Genomic DNA, 5,931 nt, shown 5'->3' with positions numbered 1-5,931 from the left:
CGACCCAAAGCGCTTGCGCGGACTGCGCCAGTGAGGGCTAAAGAGCTGGGCGGGGAGGAGACTGGTACCTGTGGAGCTGGACGGCGACCGGGAAGGGTCAGTCCGTGCGTGGGCAGCTTTGGCGTTAGGGGTTTCTCGGCTGGATCCAGAGCTACAGGACCTTAGGAAGGAGGGGAGGAGTTAGGCTGGGTCCGCGAGGAATTACGGGTTTGCAGAGGTAGTAGGATATCAGATCTGGTGACGTCCAATGTAAGATGGGGAACATACCCAGAATGGGGCTGTCACTACCTCGGGGACACACAGTGGGGGTAGGTGGATAAGGGAGGCCCAGAAAGGGGCCAGAGACCCCAGCGCAGGGTATCTTAGCATGTTAAGGGCCGAACCAGTGTTGGAACCCAGGCTTGTTTTACACCCTGCTGAGTCCCATAAAAGCCCACCTGATTTCTCTAACCTCGGGACAGCTGCCGAAAAGCTGTAGAGGCAAAGGAAAGTATTTTCATTTTTCCAGCAGTTTTTAAGTTGGGAACGTTTGAAAGGGACACATTGTTCTCAAAATGCTCAATATCATTTGCATCAGGATCTGGGGCACTTTTTTTGAGAATGCATTTTTTTTGTTTTGGTGTTTTTTTGGTGTGTGTTTGTCTTTTGGAGAATGCAGATTCTTGATCCCTGTTCCTATCTTTTGGCAGCCCTCCAGTTCTTTAACTGTTCCTTCTTTCCGGGTTGTGATAGGATCTTCTCAATGTGAAACGCTTGATATGAAGTTTTTAGTTAAAGTAACGTGAATTGATCAGTCCGGGCTCCGGGAAGTTAACCATAACTAAGAACCCCAGCTTTCACATCTGATTGAGAAGGTAGACTGGTGAACAGTGCTTTTCTGGGGAATCAGGGAGGGTTTTGGAGTCTGGAGGGCGAGGTAGGAACGTGTAAGCAGTGAAAGGAAGGGTGGAGGTCAGAGGCAGGATTGGGGATAGTGTTCCAAGTAGCAGGAAGAGAAATAGCAAAGGCAAATAATTCTGAGTGTGGCTAGGCTCATTTTAGAGACATTGAGGAGTTTTATATAGATACTGAGGAGGTCCTGGGGTTGATCAGGCTGTAGGAGCTGTCTTGGAGAGGGAGCCTTGGATGCCAGAAGAAGTTTGAGTTTGGCATTTGTCCAGTGAATAATGGGGAGGCGTCTAAGGATTTTAAACAGGGGAAAGACCTGGTCTATTTTGTGTATATGGTGCTGGCTACAGTGTGGCAGATGGTTTGGAAGTAGGGAGACTAAGGCCAGAGAGCATGCTCAGAGGGAGTTAAGGTGTGCCACAGTGGCTGAGGAGATGGAGAGAAGGGGACAGGCTAAAGAGATATTTAGGAGGGAGAAATACAACTAATTATAAATCAGTGGCCCAACCCAGGGGCCAGGATGTTTCCAGCTCCTTAAATAAAGCTTGTACACTCTCTGTCTCCAGGACAAGCTGAGTCCTCCAATCTAGTTGGGAGGAGGGAAGGGATGGTGGTCTAGTTATGGGCACAATAGTGTTTCCCTTATGTCCTTTCTTTGTCTGTTTTTATACCTGAGGGAGAGCCTGAAGCAGCAGTTACTATAAAAAGCCCCAGGTGGTAGGAAAAGTCCATGGTGTTCACCAGGAACAAAGGAAACTATTTCTAGTGTAGCATGAAATTAAAATAAAAAATCATGACCCAGAGTTCTCTGCAGGTTCCCCTCCTCCAAGATGGGTGCCAAATGACGTGTATCAGGCATCTATTGGTGAGACTTGGGGAAGATCTCAGACCTTAACAGTCCTCTGGTTGAGTCCCCTCACATTATGGCAGGTAAGGTATCTTTCTTCCCATTTTATAGATGTGGCAGCTGAGCCTCAAAAGTTACGTGACTTGTTCAGCGGACCCAGTTTGTGGGGCAGAGAGTAAGGTGTGGGAGCGTGAGGGGCTCTTGGCCATGCGTCTTTCAAGTGAGGCTTTGTCTTTGTGCTTCCTTTGCCCTGAGGCTTTGCCCCTAAATCTTGGCAACATTCACATGCTTCCTCCTCAGGTGCCACCCTCACCCTATCAGTCTGCATCACATTATCCTGTATATTTTCTTTCACAGCACTTACTAGTATCTGAAATTTCTAATTTTGTCTGTTTCTCTCCATCATGTGAGCTCCATAAGAACAGGGACAATATCTGTCCTGTTCACCACTTTACCACCAGCACCTGGAATGATTATCTGCTGCATAGTAGATGGTCAATAACACTTGCTAAATGATAGAAATAAGCTGTGGAGGGAGGGAGGCAGGGAAACCAACATTAGATGAAAGCTTAGGATGTTTTGGATACTTTTCATAAACTACTTCATTTAATCCCCTCACAGCCTTTAAAGGTAGGTATTGTATCTCCTTTGGGTAGATAAGAAAACATGCCAAGTGAGGCCAAGTCGGTGGCTTGTTACTTTTGAGGTGATAGACTCCTTTGAGAATCTCCGTTAGACACAATCTTTTGGCACACCATGGAGGAATTCACAAACCTCTGTGAGCCCACCCAGGGGTCCCAGATCAAGGAACCCAGGATTGGGGAACTTGCCCAAGGTCTCTCTGGCCCCAAGTCTATACTAGTTCCCTTCTCCATGGCAAAGATAGATTCCATTTAGTGGACTACAGGGAGCTTACTGAAGATTCTGTAATGGAGGGAGATTATGAGGCACTGAGCCTTTGATGTGTCAGACCTGAGTTCAAATCCTGACTCCAAAACTAGCTGTGTGACTATGGGCAAAGCCCTCACTTTGAAAATGGAGTCTATTTTTTTTTCCTAACTATAATTAACCTTTATTAATCTGTTCACTAAGTGCTAGGTATTTGGTTAATAGCTTTGCAGTTATCTCACTTTTTATGTGCCCTGACTTGACAGAGATCATGCAGCCTCCCACCGTTAGCCACTGTGTTCTCACACGTGCACGGGCTTGCCAACACTGCCTTTTGAATCTATTGCAGTCTCTGCTCTTGGGATTTGTGGGAATGTTTGAGTCTGAATTAGGTGAAAAGACCAGGAGAGCTGCACTGCAGTGTGAATGGAGGCCAGTCCCTTCAGTTGGTATGTGTCTTTCCCCCGTTGAGGGCCTCTCCACTGGGACATCTCTGCCCGTCCCAGGGTCTGCCTTGTACATGGTCTGCTCTGTGTGCGTGGCTGCTGTCTCTTTTTAGCAATGACCTCACCCTGCTTGGTATTGTTGTTTATGAGGCTGTTTCCCCACCTGGCTAGGGGCCATTGCTTGGCCATTCAGTGGAATTCCTCTGTCTTCTAGCCCCTAGTATGGATCTGACCCAGCAGTGCTGCTCAGGAAATGCCTGTGGAATCAAAGTGAGGACTCTCCCATGTGTTGAGGATTTACTGTGTGCCAGGCCTGTCCTGGACACGTTGTATGTGTTATTTCATTTACACCCCCATGATAATCCTGGGAGGGAGAAGTTACCATCCCTGTTTTAACGAGAAGAAATAGACACAACTGGACTTTGCCATTAGGCCCACTTGTGGTGATTGATGGCACCAGGGCCGACTCTAGGCCTGTGCTCTCATCGTGCATAAGGAGTTCTTGAAACTGTTGTCTGATAAAGGGGAGACACCCTCCTCAGCCCCCAGGACTCTCTGAGACTTTCTACTAATAAGCTTCTAGTCCAGCGCTCATTTCATCCATGAGGAGGGATGGCCAGCTGGCTCAGGGAGTGGAGCATGTGACTAGGGATCTCAGGGTTTTAAGTTCGAGCCCTGCGTTGGGTGTAGAGATTACTTTAAAAAATAAAATAAATTAGGGGCTCCTGGTGTCAGTCCATTGAGTGTCCAACTTCAGCTCATGTCATGATCTCACAGTTTGTGATTTTGAGCTCTGCATCAGGCTCTCTGCTGTCAGTGTAGAGCCTGCTTCGGATCCTCTGTTTCCCATCGCGCGCTCTCTCTCTCTCTCTCTCTCTCTCTCAAATAAGCAAACATTTAAAATAAAATAATCCAATAAGCCCAAAAAGGAGAGGTGACTGACTTAGATCCCTTCTTTTCCACTTACTACTTATCCTTACCCACTTAGTTTGGGGCAGGTTGGGATCTGATTTTACCCACCATCAGCAGCCCTATGCCTGGTCCAGTTAGACACTCAGTAAACACTTCTAAATATTATTTATTATGAAAACATTAAGAAGGATATACAGGTTAGTATAACAAACCCCCATATTCCCACCCAGCTTACAAAAAACACTGCTGGGGTGCCTGGGTGGCTCAGTCGGTTGGGCGTCTGACTTAGGCTCAGGTCATGTTCTCCTGGTTCGTGGGTTTGAGCCCCGTGTCCGGCTCTGTGCTGACAGCTAGCTCAGAGCCTGGAGCCTGTTTGGGATTCTGTGTCCCCCTTTCTTTCTGACCCTCCCCTGCTCACGATGTCTGTCTGTCTGTCTGTCTCTCTCAGAAATAAATAAAAACTTAAAAAAAAATTGCTAATATAGCTGAAGGCCTCATGTACTCCTCCACAACTGTACTCCCATGGGAATAAAGATTCCCTTAAATCTGTTGTTTATTATTCCTATGTAATTTTTTTTATTGAGGTATAATTCATATGCTTTAAGTCCAACCTTTTTAAGTATACAATTCAGTGGTTATTAGTATGTTCACAAAATTGCACGACTATTACCACTCTCTGAGTCCAAAACTTTTCCAAAAGAAACCCCATGCCCGTTAGCAGTCACTCCCCTATTCCTCCTCTCCAGCCCCTGGCAGTCATTAATTTGCTTCTTGTGTCTATGGATTTGCCTATTCTGGACATTTCATATAAGTGGACTCCTGTAGGTGCCCTTGTGTGTTTGGCTTCATCACTTATGTCTTTTAAGGCCCATCCATGTTGTATTGTGTACCAGTATTCCGTTGTGTGGACACCCCACATTGTGCGCCTCTGCCGGTTGGTAGACGATTGGGTTGTCTCTACTTTTTGCTATTGTGAATAAAGCTGCTGTGAACATTCATGTACAGGTTTTTGTGTGGCTGCATTTAATTCTCTTGGGGATAGACCTAGGCATGGACCATGGACTTGCTGGCTCACAGGGTAGTTCTATGTTGACTTTTTTTTTTTAATTTAATCTCTATACCCCATGTGGGACTCCCAACTCACAACCCCGAGAGCCACAAGCTTTTCCGATGGAGCCAGCGAGGCTCCCCTCTCAGTTTTGAGGAACTGCCAGACTGTTTTCCAGAGTGGCTGTTATATTTTACATTCCCACCGGCAATGTCTGAAAGTTCCAATTTTTACGTCTTTACCACTTATTCCTGTCTGGCTGTTTGATTCTGACCATCCCAGTGGGTGTGAGGTGTGTGGTTTCAACTTGCACTTCCCTAATGACTGACGATATTGAGCATGTTTTCATGTGCTTATTGGCTGTTTATCTTCTTTGCCTAGTCACATCTTTTGCCTAATTTTTTAAGTTAAATTTATTATAGCTAAATATACATAAAATTTATGTATACAATTTAAATATGCAATTCAGTGGCATTAAGTACATTCACATTGTTGTGCAGGTATCACCACCATCTGCCTCTGCAACTTTTTCAGCTTCCCCAACTGAAACTTTGTACCCATTAAGCAATAATTCCCCATTTCCCTCTCCCAAGCAGCCCTAGGCACCTACCATTCTACTCCTAAATTACTATTTTTTTAAGTTTATTTATTTATTTTGAGAGAGAGAGAGAAAAGGAGCATGAACAGAGAAGGGGCAGAGAGAGGGAGAAAGAGAATCCCAAGCAGACTCTGCACTGAAAGCATAGAGCCTAATGTGGGGCTAGAATCCACAAACTGCAAGATCATGACCTGAGCCAAAATCAGGATGCTTAACCAACTGAGCCAAGCAAGTGCCCTTCCTAGACTGTTTTTTTTTTTTTTTTTTTTTATTTTCTTTTTTTCTTTAAAAAAAAAGAGGGACC

At 45.5% G+C, this 5,931-nt stretch overlaps 1 protein-coding gene across 1 annotated transcript in view; it reads left to right on the top strand.

Moving 5' to 3' along the window:
- The first annotated feature begins 1,710 nt into the window (after nucleotides 1–1,710).
- The window catches only part of MYH7B (myosin heavy chain 7B), a 43,376-nt gene continuing 39,155 nt past the window's right edge, over nucleotides 1,711–5,931 (top strand). Inside the window, exon 1 of the mRNA XM_077769283.1 lies at nucleotides 1,711–1,818. The gene's annotated coding sequence lies outside the window, so the exon portion shown is untranslated. The remainder of the gene's footprint in view (nucleotides 1,819–5,931) is intronic.

The sequence above is a fragment of the Crocuta crocuta genome, unplaced genomic scaffold (assembly GCF_008692635.1).
Source record: "Crocuta crocuta isolate KB4526 unplaced genomic scaffold, BGI_CrCroc_1.0 scaffold445, whole genome shotgun sequence".
Classification (NCBI taxonomy): domain Eukaryota; kingdom Metazoa; phylum Chordata; class Mammalia; order Carnivora; family Hyaenidae; genus Crocuta; species Crocuta crocuta.
Note: the sequence above shows the minus strand (reverse complement) of the source record. Positions and strands in the feature narration are given on the sequence as shown.